The sequence below is a fragment of the Topomyia yanbarensis genome, chromosome 3, assembly GCF_030247195.1.
Source record: "Topomyia yanbarensis strain Yona2022 chromosome 3, ASM3024719v1, whole genome shotgun sequence".
NCBI classification, from domain to species: domain Eukaryota; kingdom Metazoa; phylum Arthropoda; class Insecta; order Diptera; family Culicidae; genus Topomyia; species Topomyia yanbarensis.
This window is the reverse complement of record NC_080672.1, coordinates 170,740,898-170,762,077: the sequence shown is the minus strand read 5'-3', so window position 1 is coordinate 170,762,077 and position 21,180 is coordinate 170,740,898. Positions and strand designations below refer to the sequence as shown.

The following is a 21,180-nucleotide window of genomic DNA, read 5'->3' as shown; positions in this document are numbered from 1 at the left end:
TTCTCAAACAACTTAAATTTGCTGTTCTAGGTCACCGACGGCCAACCAAACTTTCGTTGACTACATTGACCACAATAGACGGTTCCGGAAGTGCCCGGGAAAAGCGGCCATCTTTCAAAATTTACGAACTCACATCAGTTTCCCAGAAATGGTTGGACCGATTTTCACAAACTTAGTCCCAAATGATAGCTATATTATCCCCACAGATGTACGTAAAATTTCGCACGGATCGCTTGTATGGTTCCGGAAATATAGACTAAATCGTCCGGTCACATATGAAATTCCCATATAAGCCGGAACTCAAAAAATTTTTTCAAAGGGGGGACCCCATGAAATTTCAGAAATCGAATTCGTATTTTTGATGCCAAACATCTTTAAAATGCATGAAACGTCGAGATTTTAAGTTATCTCGAAAAATTTTTTTTTTATAAAAATCGACTTTTTGGGACTTTGCCGATTTTGCACCTTTTTGCCTTTCTCAATAGAAAGGTATTGCAATTGCTCTGAAAACCGACTTTTTAACGGAGGCCCGGAGGGCCGAGTGACATATACCATTCGATTCAGTTCGTCGAGTTCGGCAAATGTCTGTGTGTATGTATGTGTGTATGTATGTATGTGTGTGTGTGTATGTGCGTCTGTGTGTGTGTACGCGAACACAATCTCACTCACTTTTCTCAGAGATGGATGAACCGATTTTTACAAACTTACTCCCAAATGAAAGGTGCAACGTTCCCATAGGCTGCTATTGAATTTCTAATGGATCTGACTTCCGGTTCCGGAATTACAGGGTGATGAGTACGATCACGCAGAAAATGTCGATTTTAAGAAATTCTGCAATGAATGTATAATGGTGAAATTTTTTCCAAAATGTGACCACAACTGCTTCGATTTGTAGTACTAGGTCATTAACAGCCATTCAAAGTCTCTTTGGTCACATTGGCCACCATCATCGGTTCCGGAAGCCCCGGCGGAAGTATCCAAATTCAGACTAACAGTCACATCGGTTTCTCGGAGGTGGCTAGACCGAATCAACCAAACTTAGTCTCAAATGAAAGATGTTGCGTCCCCGTAAATGGCTATTGAATTTTATCCCCAACCGACTTCCGGTTCCGGAGTTACGGGTTGTGGCGTGCGATCACATAGCAAATTGTGATTCAAACCGATACCCCGATGGAAGCAAAAAAGGTAAAAATTTCGCTAAAATGTCTCTCAAATAACTTAACTTTGCAGTTCTAGGTCACCGACGGCCAAACAAACTTTCGTTGACTACATTGACCACCATAGACGGTTCCGGAAGTGCCCGGGAAAAGCGGCCATCTTTCATAACTAGCAAACTCATATCAGTTTCTCGGAAATGGTTGGGCCGATTTTCACAAACTTAGTCCCAAATGATAGCTATATTATCCCCACAGATGTATGTAAAATTTCGCACGGATCGCTTGTATGGTTCCGGAAATATAGACTAAATCGTCCGGTCACATATGAAATTCCCATATAAGCCGGAACTCAAAAAATTTTTTCAAAGGGGGGACCCCATGAAATTTCAGAAATCGAATTCGTATTTTTGATGCCAAACATCTTTAAAATGCATGAAACGTCGAGATTTTATGTTATCTCGAAAAAATTTTTTTTTATAAAAATCGACTTTTTGGGACTTTGCCGATTTCGCACCTTTTTGCCTTTCTCAATAGAAAGGTATTGCAATTGCTCTGAAAACCGACTTTTTAACGGAGGCCCGGAGGGCCGAGTGACATATACCATTCGATTCAGTTCGTCGAGTTCGGCAAATGTCTGTGTGTGTGTATGTATGTGTGTATGTATGTATGTGTGTGTGTATGTGTGTGTGTATGTGACCAAAAATGTCACTAATTTTTCTCAGAGATGGCTGAACCGATTTTGACAAACTTAGTCTCAAATGAAAGGTGCAACGTTCCCATAGGCTGCTATTGAATTTCTAATGGATCCGACTTCCGGTTCCGGAATTACAGGGTGATAAGTACGAACACGCAGAAAATGTCGATTTTAATAAATTCTGCAATGAATGTATAAAGGTGAAAATTTTTCCAAAATATGACCACAACTGCTTCGATTTGTAGTATTAGGTCACTAACATCCATTCAAAGTCTATTTGGCCACATTGGCCACCATCCTCGGTTCCGGAAGCCCCGGCGGAAGTATCTAAATTCAGAATAACAGTCACATCGGTTTCTCGGAGATGGCTAGACCGATTCGACTAAACTTGGCCTCAAATGAAAGGTATTGCGTCCCCGTAAATGGCTATTCAATTTCATCCCGATCCGACTTCCGGTTCCGGAGTTACAGGTTGTGGCGTGCGATCACATAGCAAATTGTGATTCAAACCGATACTCCGATGAAAGCAAAAAAGGTAAAAATTTCGCTAAAATGTCTCTCAAACAACTTAAATTTGCTGTTCTAGGTCACCGACGGCCAACCAAACTTTCGTTGACTACATTGACCACCATAGACGGTTCCGGAAGTGCCTGGGAAAAGCGGCCATCTTTCAAAATTTACGAACTCACATCAGTTTCCCGGAAATGGTTGGACCGATTTTCACAAACTTAGTCCCAAATGATAGCTATATTATCCCCACAGATGTATGTAAAATTTTGCACGGATCGCTTGTATGGTTCCGGAAATATAGACTAAATCGTCCGGTCACATATGAAATTCCCATATAAGCCGGAACTCAAAAATTTTTTTCAAAGGGGGGACCCCATGAAATTTCAGAAATCGAATTCGTATTTTTGATGCCAAACATCTTTAAAATGCATGAAACGTCGAGATTTTATGTTATCTCGAAAAAAATTTTTTTTATAAAAATCGACTTTTTGGGACTTTGCCGATTTTGCACCTTTTTGCCTTTCTCAATAGAAAGGTATTGCAATTGCTCTGAAAACCGACTTTTTAACGGAGGCCCGGAGGGCCGAGTGACATATACCATTCGATTCAGTTCGTCGAGTTCGGCAAATGTCTGTGTGTGTATGTATGTGTGTGTATGTATGTGTGTGTGTATGTGCGTCTGTGTGTGTGTAATCGAACACAATCTCACTCACTTTTCTCAGAGATGGATGAACCGATTTTTACAAACTTAGTCCCAAATGAAAGGTGCAACGTTCCCATAGGCTGCTATTGAATTTCTAATGGATCCGACTTCCGGTTCCGGAATTACAGGGTGATGAGTACGATCACGCAGAAAATGTCGATTTTAAGAAATTCTGCAATGAATGTATAACGGTGAAATTTTTTCCAAAATGTGACCACAACTGCTTCGATTTGTAGTACTAGGTCATTAACAGCCATTCAAAGTCTCTTTGGTCACATTGGCCACCATCATCGGTTCCGGAAGCCCCGGCGGAAGTATCCAAATTCAGACTAACAGTCACATCATGGCTATTAAATTTTATCCCCAACCGACTTCCGGTTCCGGAGTTACGGGTTGTGGCATGCGATCACATAGCAAATTGTGATTCAAACCGATACCCCGATGGAAGCAAAAAAGGTAAAAATTTCGCTAAAATGTCTCTCAAATAACTTAACTTTGCAGTTCTAGGTCACCGACGGCCAAACAAACTTTCGTTGACTACATTGACCACCATAGACGGTTCCGGAAGTGCCCGGGAAAAGCGGCCATCTTTCATAACTAGCAAACTCATCAGTTTCTCGGAAATGGTTGGGCCGATTTTCACAAACTTAGTCCCAAATGATAGCTATATTATCCCCACAGATGTCTATAAAATTTCGCACGGATCGCTTGTATGGTTCCGGAAATATAGACTGAACGGTCCGGTCACACATGAAATTCCCATATAAGCCGGAACTCAAAAATTTTTTCAAAGGGGGACCCCATGAAATTTCAGAAATCGAATTTGTATTTTTGATGCCAAACATCTTTAAAATGCATGAAACGTCGAGATTTTATGTTATCTCGAAAAAATTTTTTTTATAAAAATCGACTTTTTGGGACTTTGCCGATTTCGCACCTTTTTTCAGTTCAATATTACCTGGCTATTTTTTCTTTTTTAAAATTTTAGAACTCGAATAATGATTTATTTTCCTGTATATAGTTGTCATGTGATGTATAATAATGAAATGTAATATATGCATTTAAAAGTTTTTAATGAATATAAACAACGCACACATTCTCGTGATTCATGATTGAGAAAGGCACAATTGCACCGCTAGGTGGATTAAAATAGGTTTTTTCTCATATAAACTCGGCGATTTTTGATTTCATATAGCGCTTCAATCTGGTTTTAAATATGTTGTTGTTGTTGATTGATTTCAGTTCGTTGGGTAGAAGATTGTACTTCATTGGGCCTGCGTATGAAATACGTTTTTGTCCGAGGCTCGTTAATGCTCTCGTTCTTAAGAGATTATGAGCTTGCCTAGTATTCTGACGATTATTAATGGTTATAGTAAGATTATAGTGCCTAGTTTTATCAAACATCAGATTATGAATGTAGTTTATCGTTTGCATTTCACACAACCCTCGAATAGGTAGAATTCTATGAGTTTCGTTAGAGTAAAGCTCTAGAGTAGAAAAACGATGCGGTAATTTGTAGATGGTTTTCAGGCAGCGGTTCTGAAGAGTTTGCAATTTCCTCAGTTTTGTAGTGCATGCACAACCCCACACCATCACTAAGTATTGTAAATGTGAATGTATACAAACGTTGTAGAAACGGAGTAAAACATCAGGAGGTATAAAATTTTTGACTCGCCGCATTGCTCCACATAGAGTTGATACTTTTTTATTTAACAGTGCAATTGAACTATTCTGGTTTCATTTATCGCAAGTGTTTTTCAAAGTGTGCAGTATGAAGTGGTATACATTTTATCATATTCCTAGCTAACTGTTACTAATAAAAGTTGGATATTTTCGGAATGGGGTTGATGAGTAGATGATGAAAATCAATGTATGAAGCCATTTTGAAAACCAAGATGGCGAATTCCAGTTAAGACATCATTATAACCTAAAATATAGACGTTTTCGAAATAAGATAATCATAGAATAGATATAGGTATAGTGATTTGTGATGCGAATGATATGATTACAGAAAACTTTTCTCAGCCAGAAAACGCTATATTGGCCTTCAAAAGCTCATCTACTCGCCAAACCCGCTTAAAAATACCCTAATAGTTTATACAGATATTGTTCGAAATAGCTCCAAGCTACCGTTTCTATCATCTACTCATCAAGCCCTTTTCAAAAATTCCCAAATTGTTAGGGTTATCGAGATTATTGTTCAATCGGAAGTCTCCATCCTGGATTTCAAAAAGGTACCAAATAGCCATGTACTTGTCAAGTCCGTTCCGGAAATACCCATATTGTTAGGGTTATCGATAATATTGCTCAACCAACGAATTTTAATAAGAATGTGAAGCGAACTTTTTTTACGATCTAAATCCCAAAAAACGAACTAATTCAATTTTCGAATCCTTGGCTTGGTTTGTAAATGGAGGTTGCAGTGTACACATTTGATGCAGAAACATATGGGAATTTAACTAGATACTTATTCTACCCATTAGTTTCCACCAAAATTTGAAACTCTTTCTCTCACAACTCTCTGTCTCAGTCTTTTAACAGCAGATTTCGCTGTTGGATCCCAGTCATCGCATTCGGAATGTTTTCTCTCTGAATGTCAGCGTAAATGTAACAACTGATTCCAAAACCGATTTTACCAAGTTCAGAAACCGATTAAGAAAATTCGTTCAGGTCATAGTGACAACTGCAATAGCTGCATCCAGTACCTCAAAATCAACAACATGTACCAACAACAATAAACAAGGCAGCATCAGTGGTGCGAAATTTCACATTCAGTTGCCTGTTTCTGATTAATTTGCTGAAACCAATATTCAGATTCAACGCTTCCCTCATTCATTCACTTCCAAACTCACTGAAATTGTATGCAGAATCGAATGGTTGAGTGCAGAGGAAATATAAATTCATTCACCAACCAAAGCATTAATTTGTTATTGCGTGGACAGTTTGAAGACAGAAGTTCTTTTACATTTTCGAGCATAACTGAACTGCGTAATTTATATCTGGTGTACTTTTGCTTGATAATCCCTCTCAGAGGTCGTCGCTGTTGTGGTATCTTATGACAAACGCCATTTTGGGGTAAACTGAGTTAGATATGCCGCATTACTTGTCAAAGTGGCGTTTACAGAATTTTGACAACCTGCTTGGTTACTGAGATATAGCGAGAAACGTGCTGAGAAATTTTTAATTTTTTGTTTCAAATGACTGTGTCTAGGAATTGGCTCAAATTATCTGGATGTAAAAGATGTTTTTATATGTAAAACTATCTGAGAAACACAAAGGCATAATCATTTTCAAAACAAAAATGCACGAATTGTGAGAAAAGTGCAATTTAAGTATTAAACTGAAAATATAAAATATTTGGCAACACTGTAACAAAAATAACTATTTTTTCTAGATTCCCTCACTCATTTCCTTCAAAATACATCTCATCGAATGTTCATAGACCAAATGAAGCCAAAGATATGAATAAAAGTTAATAATTGCTGATTTTTTTCTATGGAAAATATTCCATGCACGATTATGACATGCTATACAAATTTTGTCATCAATAAACACCTATGACACGTGTGAGTGTGACTTTTATTTACATTTATAGTGAAAACTCGCAAGATTAATACAGTATAGATAGAAGCATCAATTGCCTTCTTTGAATTGTATGTGTAATTTCTAAGTTTCAAGATATTCAATCTCAAACTTTAAAAATCGTTTTTCTCGAAATGTGCTAAATGGCGCTTGTCATAAGATAGCGCAACAGCGACGAGCTAGCATAGAAATAAGATTCAGTTTGCTCGTGAAACCAAACATATGCGAACATGAATGCGTTGTACCGAAAAGCGAAGGACGAGGGAAACAAACCAAACATTAGAATCGTCGCGGCGGGCATGAATTGAATTTTGTTTCTCTTTCAAGCTCACGAACGGATGTCAATTTTTCTAAGCTCTGATTCTGGGCAGCATTAACGTGCGTCAAGGGAGCATGAACGATGGCGATATGGACTGTATGGCAATGCCACAAAAAAGGTTTCCAATTGCAATGGCAAATCGGGCGCAAGTCATTCTAATGGCCAGCCACAAATATTCCTATATAATTTTTTATTTTTTCCATCTATTATATGTTTAAAATACTGACGACTCTGTTAAACTAACGCGTTGAATCGTGTCAAATAAACAATTTTCATAACAAATAGTTTAATTGAAACGGTTGCATCCGTACAGTTTCTCTAATCGATATTAAAATAAGAAGTCATATATGGTAGGGCCCGTCAGTACTTCAAACCCCGGAGCTCGGCGCGGCTCTCGACGGCCCTGCAACCACGTCCCGGTAGAACCAGGGAAGGAAAAAAATGTTAGTTCGACACTCGTTGGTAGAGATCGAAACTACCTCTGCATATCCACGAGCATCACGGGAAAAAAAATTATGTTAGCAGGAGTAGGAAAAGAACAGATGTCTTGATAGACAATACCGCCAAAACGGGGAGTTCAGATTTTCTGTTGTTGAACTCACAATCTCATTTCCAAAAGCAATCCTTTTTTAACATTGAGCTGTTCGTGCACAGTTCGAGATGAGCGTAACGCTCACGAAAAAATCGATGACACACACTCACACACAAAGAAACTTTGTTAGTATTTGGTTTCGTACAATGACTTACTTCTTCACTGTAAATTAACCACCCCTTCCCACAATATGGAAAATATATGCTTTTCAGTTATAGCCTTGACGACACGAGGTTATGTACACTGCTGGCCAATAAAATAGGTGTGAGATAAAAATACATGAAATTTTGAGTTTTCTCTAAAAATATTCTTTTATTCCAATATTTTATAGTTAGGCACAGTCGTAAATATGAAAAAGAACACTTTTATTTGTAAATTAATTGTTATGCTTTACCAGAACTCTCTCTTCCCCATGAAATCCAAAAAAACACCTGGTCAATGAAATAGGTGTATTGTAATCCATTGCATTAAAATTTTTCAAATCCAATGATTTTAAGACTTCAATATTTTTAACAACTAGTAGCCTGTGTAACCACCCTTATTCAACCAAATTTTATCCATTCGCCTTGGCATTGAGTCATTCAAACGCTGAGAAGTTTCCGTTGGCATAGTGTACCATACCTTTTAAGCTGCTTCCCACAAACAACCCTTGTTTCTAAAATTTTGACCAGATAACTTCTTTTTAAGTACATTCCGTAGATTTTCTACGGGATTAGTGACAGGAGATTGGCAGGGTCCGAAATTATAGTCACTTTATTATCCTGAAATCATTCCTTTACATACTTCGATGTGTTTTCGATCAATATCTTGCTGAAACTGCCATATAAAAGCACGTTATCTTTGGCATAGGACTGCATGACATCCTTTAGGATTTTTTTTTTTTTTTTTATTTCAATTATAGAGGTTTTAACCTTAAGGTCATTCGCCTCTTCGGGTTAGAAAAATCTCTTAGGAAAAATTTCTAACCCTATGTGCGGGGTCGGGACTCGAACCCAGGTGCGCTGCGTACAAGGCAATCGATTTACCAATACGCTACGCCCACTCCCCATCCTTTAGGATGTCCATCCTTTAGCCTTGCATTCGAATCTTGCCATTATAGTGGTGTTGCGAAAAATAGGACCTGCGCCATTCCACGAAAAGTAGCCCCAAACCTCTTGGTTTTCTTTGTTTTTTTTGCGTGTTTCTGTTTTTTAAAGGTTTTAAGGAATTTGTAAAAAAGTTTTTGGAATGCCAAAGTGCATTCGCGATTTATTTGTACGTCTTATCTTCTTTAGCAAAATTTCTTAGCAAAATTCGTTCCACTTGAGTACAGTGAGATGCTCGACCCATTCTATAACAAATCTGTGACTTACTCAACATTTAAATACACTTATTAGCACGCAGAATACAAACTTTACCAAATTAAACATATAATGGTATTGAGTAAAATAATAACCAGTTAATATATTTCACACACCTATTATATTGACCACTCAAAAAAGCCTGTGGCAGTCTTGTTTTGCATCTTGACAAAGATTGCAAATGTAATCAGCGCCAACAACCCACTAGTAACTTGACAGATACCAAGGCTTGTGTGTGCGGTAGGTGTGATTGAGATTGCTGTAACTTGGTATGTGTAATTGAGAAAAAAAACAAAATAATCTATAACACACCTATTTTATTGGCCAGCAGTGTATATAGCGCAACCTTGTAAGGTGCCAAAGCGACATACACACTGGCCAATCAACAACACCAAATCCGAAATGAATTAGCCTCCTGCTGACAGTCACACGAAGAAAGAAGCAATAATTACACACCGAACCACCAATCAACACGCCATCAGCAATATATGAAGACAGGCAGGCAGATCACTACATGGAACATCAGAAATTGCTTATAACTTGAACGAGTCACCCTACCTACTCGAAAACTACGAGTCTTCGCCGTACGTATTTATTACGTGTTGGTAATAGTGAATAAGCGACATTTTATCTTACCATTAGTTATTCTCTTCATCCAATCACAAAATATCAGCTTGGAATGAATTCGTTTTCTTCTGATCGTTTTTGTTGACATAAAGATGCTTTTCTCTATCGAAAAAACAGTCTCGACAAACGAATACTTATTGCCAATTATTTTCATTCTGCTAGACAAACACAAACAAAAGTGATGAGAATGCGTGCATCTATCTCAGTTTGCATGCGATACCGTGGAATGTAAACCTCTGGGGAAAACTCACAAAAGGAACTTTGGGTGCGCCTATGTGGTATCTATTCCGGAACTGGGAACAGCTGAATACAATTAATTGTTATATCGATCCGCATCCTGTTTTGGAAATTGTAGAACAGCCTTCTCGTAGCCTTCCATATAAGCATTCTGAAGCATAAATAGCCCAATCAACAACATTTATAATAAGCGCCTTGCGTCTATCCTTTTGATAGACAAAAATAACTTTAATTAAAAAGTTTTCTTCTTATTCTGCTTGCAGGCCTCAGCCGGATATCTCTCGGATGCTAGGTAATTTGTCAAAAGATCGATTTAATAAATTAATTATACTTGAGTTCTGCTGTGTGTCTTCTTGAATGGACCTAGATTGGGGTAGATAAGATCTATGCTTTCGCCGGTTGATTAATCGTACGGAACCGTGAACCGGTGAAAGAGCACAGCAATTGCGTAACAGCTGTCAGCAAAAAGGCGATTGTATCGTTTCACATAAACCAAACGTTCAATTCAGAACTGTCATGTCGTTTATCAGTGGAGTTTATGAGTCCTAACGGTTGGAGCAAACATTTATCTGACATTGAGGATGATTTGTTGTACGACAACGTTTAAGTGATTGCGTTGCTGTTGTTATTCATTGGAGCCTCTAAAACGGTGCATCGGACCAGCTGAACCGCTTGTTGAGATAATGACGATTATGATGACAGAGGAACCGAACATCGGTGCATTAAAATTCGACTGGTGAATGACGGCCATAGCATCGCTGCACAATTAACCAAGAGGTCATATATTCATAAGCAAAATCACTTTTACGCATTTAGTTGGGACGGGTAGCTCCAATATTGAAATACATCATTTGTATACCATTGCCTACCATCTATACTATCTGATTGTTTTACATAAATCAAAAACTGCCACTAGGATGTTTAATTAGTTTTCACCTTGTTTATCTAGAGTTTTTCCGATCAGAATGGAATAACAAGATTATAACAGAACACAATGTCTGTAACATATTGTATTATAAATTAGGTCTTGTTTAAAAGTTAAAATAACAAAAATTTATAACAAGTTACAATGCGATATATAGTTTTGAAATATTCCTGTTATGTGTTTCTGATCGGGTTAGCATAGTAATCACTTCACCTACAAAAGACGGAAAAAACCTGAAAAGTTGCCCTGGATATAGCTTTTTCATACGACTATTCTCTTCACATCATAACTTCGGAGCCAGAAACCGGTTTAAAATGGAATTCAATAGCAATCGAAAGGAATATTGTACCTTTCATTTAGGACCTGCACAGTAAAAAAAATCATGCAACTTTACGTCTTGCCAGATGCACATGAAAGGAGCGTCCCAATTCACATAAATTTACATTTTATTACATGTAAAAATGTGAGATGTTCGGCTTTTTCTAGGTCATTCAGTCTGAGTTTTACATCAAACGAGGCACAATATTCAATTTTACATATCATAGCATGTAAAATCCTATTATCGGACAGAAAAATACATCGCTGCGTTGTTTACTTCAATACATTTTCATTTTTTCTAAGTTCTAATTGTCTGTAGTGAATAATGTCTTATAAATCTGCAAGATTTTGAAAGACAAAAAGTTATTTCTCGTTCTAATTTACCACGCTTTAATTACACTTAGTCACTGTTGCGCTATCTTATGACAAGTGCCATTGAGCACATTTCGAGATAAAAGGTTTTTAAAGTTTGATATTGAATATCTTGAAACTTATAAATAGTAGAAACAATATAGAGAAGACAATTAATACTTCTCTCAATTCTGTATTAATCTCTCAATTATTACGACGATATATTGAGAGTTTTTGCAGAAAATATAAACAAAAGTCGCACTCACAGGTGTCATAAATTAGAATTGATAACAAATATTGTATGGCGTGTCATAATTATGCAAGAAATATTTCCTATAAACAAATAAGGCATCAATCATTAACCTTTTATCATATCATCGGCATAATTTGGTCTAGAAACAATCGGTAAGGTGCATTTTAGAGAAAAATTGGGCAAGGTATCCATAAAAATAGGGACTAGCCAAATAGAAAAGTAATATTTCCAGTTTAAAAATAAAACTGTTTTTTTTCTAGCAATACATGTGCTTTTAATTTGAAAATTATTATGCCATTATGGTTTTCAGACCTTTTCATATAGAAAAAAAATTAATACTTGATTGTAAGTTTATCCAATCCCAAGATACAGTAATTTGAAGCAATACGGTCACAATTTCTCATCACGTTTCTCGCTATACCTCAATAACCAAGCAAAATTTCAAAATTCTCAAAACCCCACTTTGCACAATTTTTTTCAGGTAAGCAATGCAGCATATCTAGCTCATCTTACCCTAAAATGAAGTTTGTCATAAGATAGCACAAACAGCGACGACATAGCAATAAAAAATTAAATAATGCGCTTGGATTTGTGAAATAATTGATAGTTAAAAACCTTACGATAACACCATTATAGTTATATGTTTTTGAAATTGACTTAGGGTCATCTCTGTATCGGTAAAAGCATGTTGAATGATCGCATCTAATAAGGTAAAGTGCCTATTTTCACTATACTAAGCGAGGTGCCTCACTAGTTCATTATTTTCTCGCTCTACAATCAATGGAATGCGTAAAATTTGATATCAACAGCTTTGCTTCGTTGTTAACAACCAATATAAAAACACAAATGCGCTGAAAACACTGTAATTCTCATTTTTGAGCGCAACGAAAACTCGAATCGAGTGCCCCTATTGTTGCACTACCATTTGACTCAATGCGTTGAACAAAGATGGCAGACACTGAACCAACGGCTTCAAATGGGTAGGGTGATAATAGAAACATGGCGCAAATGGGCTCATCACTCTACATCTAACATAGATTTCTATCTAGTCCACGAAAATCATGTCATCTTGCACAGTTCTGCGTCAAAGTTCAATTAACCCGTTGTTGGCTCCACCAATGAGAATAGTTAAATTAAAAACCATTCCTACATATAATATCAACAAATTTCTATGTAGGTGTTTTAATCATTAATCAGCAAATGTTAACATGTCCATCATCATTGTAATACTAGAGCTACTAAAGGAAAGCACCTATTTTAGTCCACCAAGTGATGCAAACGAGTCATTCTCTTCTATCAAAACTATTATTGCATGGATTCTTATTTTCAGTATAAATTTGATAATATCTTACTTTGTTATTACATTTAGCATCTACCGTATGCATGAAATTGTTTGCTGCATCCACGAAAATATAATTTCTTACTTGACATTGTCATTGTTGTTTTTGCTGTATAAAATACAGTAATCGAACAAACAATTTTTGAAATTAAGACGCGTATGCCCTTTTAAAAAATGCTCTTGAGTCAAAATAATCTTACTGATTGTGAAAAATGTTTAGTCTTCCATGCTGGTGAAGCGTTTAAAGTTTCGTAGGAATCTAGGATGGTCGGTCACGATTTTGAATATTTCTGGAAGGATCTTCATGGAATTTCGCTACCACGTATTAAAGGTTTAAAGGCGGGGTAAGTTTAATTCGGTCAAAAGATACATATTTTCAAAAAAATCGTTGTGGCGACACAGAAAGTATATTCATCCAATTTCCATATAATAGTGTCACCGTTGAACAATATTTTCTCAAAATGTCATTGCAAAATATTAATAATTAAACTAGTGACAGTGATTTTCCGCAGGTACCTCTTCAAAAAACTTGTTTTACGGTGTATATCATCACTCAAAATCTACTACATATATAAAATGTTTCGCAATTTTGCAGAGTTCTTCTTCACAATATTCCACAGGTAATGACGGAAGCTTTGGATTTTCAGATTAGCCCGGTTCACATTCCAGCTTCGACGGAGTCAGTAGGTGCATAGGTCGTCGCTGTTGTGCTATCTTATGACAAGCGCCATTTAGCGCATTTCGAGAAAAACGATTTTTAAAGTTTGAGATTGAGTATCTTGAAACTTATAAATGGGATGAACAACTCAAAGAAGACAATTAATATTTCTATCTATTCTGTTCTAATCTCTCAAATATTTCGAAGTTCGGTGACTATGATGCGAGTTTTTACTATAAATGTAAACAAAAGTCGCACTCACACGTGTCATAGGTGTGTATTGATGACAAAATTTGTATGACGTGTCATAATCATGCATGGAAAATTTTCCATAGAAAAAAATCATCTATTATTAACTTTTATTCATATCTTTGGCTTCATTCGGTCTATAAACTTCGGTGAGATGCATTTTAAAGGAAATGAGTCAGGGAATCTAGAAAAAATAGTTATTTTTTGTTACAGTGTTGCCAAATATGCTATAGTTTCAGTTTAAAACTAAAACTACATTTTTCTAACATTTCGTGTATTTTTGTTTTGATAATAATTATGTTACTGTGTTCTCGGATAGTTTTACACATAAAAACATCTTATGCATCAAGATAACTTAAGCCAATCCCCAGACACAGTCATTTGAAGCAAAAAATTAAAAATTTATCAGCGCCTTTCTAGCTATATCTCAGTAACCAAGCCGAATGTAAAAATTCTGAAAACGCCACTTTGTAGAGATTTTTTAGACAAGTGATGTGGCATATCTAAATCAGTTTACCCCAAAATGGCACTTGTCATAAGATAGCACAACAGTGACGAGGTACATTGAATTTTCAATTCAATCGTTCAAGAGTCATTCTTGCAGAAAATTCAAAGCTCACAAATAACTTTACTCCCTCGGGGTAAGCTTTTGTTCATTCTTCAGCGGGTAAAATTAATTACAAGGAAGGATCTGTTTAACGAGCGCCAGAAAAAAGGTATCGATTCAGCAGATTCGGTCATCTGTTATTGAGAACCTTGGGGAGATACGTAGCAATTAGCAGAAAAAAGGACAAACAGGCTGTACTCCACCCAAGATGTCCCTGGAAACATGAAGAGGATAATTTGAGCTTCATTCATGCTCCTATGCTTTCAAAAAAATACAAGCTTCAATGAAAAATATAATAAAATGATGATAAGTTAAATCTACGGCTATTGCGATTTCCTGATAGTAAAATTGAATCATGTAATATTTATGTCGAACATGAATGTGAAATTGGAAATCACCTTTTTCTGCACTCGCCTCGTGTTACGATTGGTTACGGAAAATTGGATAAACTTTAACATAGGACGCCATAGCGATCGGAAGAGAGATTTTCTGTATTGTGTAGAGTTGCATTCGTATAATTCAACTCGTTTTCGAAATGTAACAAAATGCGCACACTCGACGTTTCCACAATGCTACATATGCCAATATAGACGGTGGCACTTGAAGAAGAATTGCATTTTGAAGTGTGTACGTTTGCAGATTTAATGCAACAGCACAATTTTAAACATTCGATCGTCGCAACGGCGGTGGTCCAATCCATTCTGAAACTTTATGTGTCGAATAAATTCGAAGCGCAGTTAACACGTATCGTCAGCATAAACATACATGCATCTTATCGATATACAATAATCAAAATCAGGGAGGTTTGCATACAGTTTTTTAAGCTCGTCGAAAATTCGATAAAAGTCTTTATAATTCAGAGAGTACTAAACAAGTGCATTGTATCTCATTTCAATGATACTAAGGGTATCATGTTTCAATTATTTCTTTCGTAATTATGTCAATGATACGGAAGAGGAAATTTTTTTTCTTCTCAATTAATCTTAGCTAGAGTTTGCTTTCATTATCTTTTAAATTAGTTAGGAAGGATTTAACCTGGAGGACTCTTCACCATTTCGAAAATAATATGCATTTTCAAGATACAATTCAATTTACAATACGAAAAAATAATACATAAATAAATAAAAAAAATAAATAAACAAAAAGTAAATAAATAAATAAAAAAAAATAATCGAATATTATTTCTGTCGTCTATCATGGGCCCGCTTCTTGTGTTAATTTTATCTCTTGGTGTTGAGAAATGGACTAATCTATGTGCAGTTGTGTTAATGTGTTTAAATCAGGTGGATAATCGCTGACCATAGCAAGCCTACAGCCGCGCTAACGAGTGCATCGGTGACAGCCCATCTCACGAGCATCCTACTCCCAATTTGGTTTGAAATGATTTTGAGTTTGAAACTAATTTCAAATATCGCAACAAGTTGAAAATTTTACGCGGTGAAAGGGGGTAGTCCGGACCCCTAGAACCCACCTCCTGGATCCGCCACAGATCTAGACAATGCGGCAAATGATCTACAAAAGAGGTTCATAACCAGCTATAATAACAGTTGCCGTCTTGTAATAACTGTATGTAGTGATGTTTCCTGGTGGAACGAAAATCTAGCAACACTTCGAAAGGAAGCTTGTCGCCTGTCCTATAAAGCGTAGATTCCGCTTTTACCAAATACAACGATGAAGTGTGAAATGCTAAATCAGTATGGGACTAGATTCTTGCAATGCTCAAGAGTCTAGAGATCACAGCAACGTTGGGATACACGAAAGCAACTATAACAACCAAAAATTGTAATACGCTTGAAAGCTTGTATAAAATCCCATCTAAAATGATATTGATTCTTCGACTCTTGATGCTGAATTCTACGTGAAAGTCAGAAGATCCGGAATATCCGTATAACTGATCAATTCATGAATCTAGTCTCGGCATAAATTCGTAGTTATGATTGGAAAATGGACCCTATTGGACACATAATGACTTTCCGGAAGATCTGGAACATCCGTGCAGCTAGTCAATCAATGAACTTATTATACGAATTATATCATTCGGATAAATTCGTACTTGTGACTGGGACCGGGAGTTCAGGATCTTCCGGAAGGTCGCTATGTAACCAGTACATTGGCCAGTTCCACGTACATTGTTCCAGACCTTCCGGAAGGTCATTATGTAGCCAAAAACCTGTTTTAATCCCCCTAGCGGTGCAATTGTACCTTTCTCAATCATGAACACGAGAATGTTTTAGTTGCTTATATTTATTAAACTATCACGGTGTCTTTGTCGAACAACTTTATTCAAAAAAAAAACCGGCATCTGTAAAACTTCGGGATATGAAAGAATGGACTTTTCCCTTTCATTTGAAAGTAGAATTAAAATATTCTGCCGGGGGATCCAGAACAACTTTTTATTTTAAAGTTTTTTGATTGAAAACTTTTTGCCTTTCTCATATAAAGAAAGGCTGTGCAATCACTGTAAAAATCGACTTTTTAACCGAGGCCCGGAGGGCCGAGTGTCATACACCATTCGATTCAGTTCGTCGAGATCGGCAAATGTCTGTGTGTGTATGTATGTATGTATGTATGTGTGTATGTGTGTGTGTATGTGTGTGTGTCATTTAAACTCACACAATTTTCTCAGAGATGGCTGAACCGATTTTTGCAAACTTAGTTTCATCTGAAAGGTATAACGCTCCCATAAGCTGCTATTGAATTTTTAGTTGATCCGACTTCCGGTTCCGGAGTTACGGGTTGAAGAGTGCGGTCACACAGCAAATTCCCATATAAACTGGTACCACCATGATGTTCGAATGATGTAAAACATATTAAAGTTGATCTAACATTGCTCTAGTTTGCGGGTCTGGATCACTAATGATCAATCAAAGCAGCTTTGACCACATTGGCCACCTATGACGGTTTATGACGCCCCCGGGGAACCCGCCAAGTTCCTAAGCTAATATCACACCTATTCCACAACGAATTCTCTACCGATTTTTACAAACTTGATTTCAAATGAAAGATACAGTAATATCGTTGACTGCTGCTGAATTTCATTCGGTTCTGACTCTTGCTTCCGGAGTTACAAAGCTTTAATAAGGATACACTGGAATTTCCCATATAAATCGGTGCAATCGTAATACCTCAGAGGCTAAAAACTATTGAAATGGCCACCAAATTACTTCTAATCGCAGATCTAGATCACTGATTGCCAATCAAACATTCTTTGAATATATTGTCCACTATCGACGATTCCGGAAGTCCGGAATTCCGGGCATATTCCACAATTAATGTCACATCGGTTCTTCGGTGATCACTGAACCGATTTTCTCAAACCAAGTCTCAAATGGAAGGCAAAATATGCAGTTGAGTATTGCGTCGCCGCCCCTCCCCCCCCCCGCCTTGCCCTTACACCTCCCTCCTTCATCACTCCCCTCCTCTTGGACCACCCTCACGCATTTCCTTCATCCACCCCGTATACCTAAATAAGATGAAGGATTTCTGACGCATCCTCCACTCCTACTCTACTAACCCCCCATTTCCTCCACTTTCAAACCCATTCCACCAACATTTCAAAATATAATCACATGAAGATAACATTGAAATCATGCTGATTAAGCTAATTAAATATTATTCTTTTGCCTTTCTCATATAGAAAGGTTATGCAATTGCTCCAAAAACCGACTCTCTAACCGAGGCCCGGAGGGCCGAGTCTCATGTAACATTCGACTCAGTTCGCCGAGATCGCAAAATATCTGTGTGTATGTAAGTGTGTATGTAAGTGTGTATGTGTGTATGTATGTATGTATGTATGTATGTATGTATGTATGTATGTATGAATGTATGTATGTATGTATGTATGTATGTATGTATGTATGTGTGTGTATGTGCAGATTTGTTAACAAAATGTCCACATCGATTTCTCGGAGATGGCTGAACCGATTTTTACAAACTAAGATTCAAATGAAAGGTATAATATTCCCATAGGTTGCTATTGAATTTCATTTTCAACCGACATCTTGTTTCAGATTACGAGTTGAAGAGTATGGTTACAAAACAAAATTTGTTGATTTGCCCACATCGGTTTCTCGGAATTTTCTGAACCGATTTTGACAAACTTGATTTTAAATGAAAGGTCCTTCAGCTGCTGTTGAATTTTGTGTGGATCCGAGTTCTGGTTCCTGAATTACAGGGTGATACGAACGATCACGCAGCAAATCCCGATTCTAACAAATTCTGCGATGAATGTAAAAAGGTGAATTATTTTCCAAAATGTAAACACAACTGTTGAATTTGTAGATCTAGGTCACCAAAAGTCATTCAAAGTCTCTTTGGCCACACTGGCCACCATCGACGGATCCGAAAGCATCCAAAATAACGGTTATATTAGTTTCACGAAAATGGCTTGACCGATTTGATCAACTTAGTCTCAAATGAAAGGTGTTGCGTCCCCGGAAACTGATATTAAATTCCATCTCCATCCGACTTCCAGCTCCGGAGTTACGAGTTGTGGAGTGCGATCACATAGAAAACTCCGATTCAAACCGATATCGCGATGAATGTAAAAAGGTGCTCTTTTATATATACTTACCAAGTGTAATAAGAATGAAAGACATTTCATTAATGTTATATTGTACGAACCAACTATTAAATCATAGTTTGGAGAAATGAGAAAGGCACAATTGCACCTCTAGGTGGATTAAAACAGGTTTTTTTAATGAAATTAATTCGCATTTTTGCTACTAATTGGTACTATAGACATTCAAAAAATATGAACAATCTCATTGTCTACAACTTCGTAGAATGCTATAAATCGATGTGAAATCACCAGAGAAAGTTATTAAAATTTTATCAATTTTAAGGTGTGCGCGGGGCCTATGGATTAAGACAAGGACTTACAAAAAAAATGTTGGGTTCAAATGAACAGTAAATTCCGATAAATTTCAATGTATACAAAGTCTCATTCTCAGCAGAAATAATATATTTTCAGATTCCTCCGGGTCTTGGACGAAAATAACACATTATAAACAAGGAGGTATGGACAGGTGTTGACCAAATTCATTCGATAATCTTGTACCTTTTCAAGATGTTGATTAATGTAGTAACGGATTTTATCATGCCTTCTTCATTTCTTTTCTCGCTCTAGGAGATAGCTAATGTAAACTAGAATGACTCTTATACCTGATCCTATCCTGCCTGGTAAAATACAATTGGCTTAAATTCAAAGCTTTATATTTGAATGAACTAGACAGTTCGAGTCATTGTAATAAACGACGGATTTTATTGCAACTTTGGGTCGAGAATCCTGTTTGTCTTTATCAACATTGAAAGAAAGATGATTGAAAGAGAAAAAAGCTCTTCGAGTTTTGGATCCATGTTTGTTATCTTTTGGGGTAGACTCATTTCATCAGAATTTATAGATGCGGATTTTTGCTTGTCTTCAAATTTTATTTCCAAATCGAACACGCTTCACATAATTTTAGAAAATGAACAAAACCAAGTTTCATAATTTCCTTTAAGAAGAAATTCTGGATTCGTTACTCGTTGAACACGGATCACAACAGAAAACGAACAAGATAATATCAGGCTGGAAAACGAACAAGATAATATCAGTAAATTCTCAAAGTAGCACAAGCCTGTTTATCGAAGATTTCCCTCATAATATGGGATAAGAGCAAAGACAACATATCAAGAAGACAGAGTTGTCAGTTCAGTTCAGAATCTGTAGACATTAACAGCAGCACGTCTTTCGGGTAAAGGTGATACTTTCTATATCTACTTTTATATTGAAATCGCTATCTTCGTACAATAGACAAAACCTTTATTTCTCATTTACTACTACGATTTCTGTTCAATGTACAGCGATTCCCAAAAATTAACAAACTTGAACATAAATCTCACCGAATTATTTTTCTATCCTTCATGAAGCTGTCATTCAGGATACTCAATCGAAATCAAATCAAATGACTGAATATCTAATCGAGTTTGATCAAATATAAAGTAAAAATTTAGACGAAAAATATATCCCACAAGATTCTAACGAGCAAAAAGGTTGATTCAATATTATATCAAGCATACTCCAGAATGAGTGGAGAAATAATAAAGAAGAAACAAATATATCTGTGATAGAAAAAAAAACAGTTTCAATTTGCTGCACTATCCAGCATCTTTCAAAAGAGTCCTTGCTCCTAAAATATCATTGGTGCGCATAAAACGGTGGGATCTGGAATTATGTTTTTTCCGCTTAAAGGGCGGACTTTGCTAGCGTTCAGGTTTTTCTGAACACACTGTTAAAATAAAACAAACCATTTTTTTTTACAAATGAAAATATTTTTGGAATAAAGCTTCTCAACCAATAGGCCCCATGCGCAGGCATGGGAAAAATCATTTCACGAAACGATCAATTTGAAATCATTCACCAACATGCTCTTACTGTGAAACCCGATCTCGGCAACCCTTCTTGTGCAGAGTTACGCGTTCGTGCGAAAGCGAGAAGCAAAACACAGAACTGAAAAAAAAGTGACAGCGCCCGGCTATGATTCATTCTCCATCGCATACGTAGTGTTTTGAATGAAAGCAGAAAGGATCGCAATTGAATGCATTCTTTCATTCACAAAGATTCATTTCAAAACATTCACCGGATCGTTCTAATAAAAAAAAACTTGTCGTTCTTGTTGTTTTCTAGACCTATGAAATTTTCACTTGGTAATCTCTTATTGTTGAGTAAGTAGTTTGCA

The 21,180-nt window shown here is 36.7% G+C and overlaps 1 protein-coding gene across 1 annotated transcript in view; it reads left to right on the top strand.

Annotated features, from left to right (window-relative positions):
• The window catches only part of LOC131690836 (TWiK family of potassium channels protein 7-like), a 359,592-nt gene that overhangs the window by 90,986 nt on the left and 247,426 nt on the right, over window positions 1–21,180 (top strand). Inside the window, exon 2 of the mRNA XM_058976896.1 lies at window positions 10,025–10,053. The gene's annotated coding sequence lies outside the window, so the exon portion shown is untranslated. The remainder of the gene's footprint in view (window positions 1–10,024; window positions 10,054–21,180) is intronic.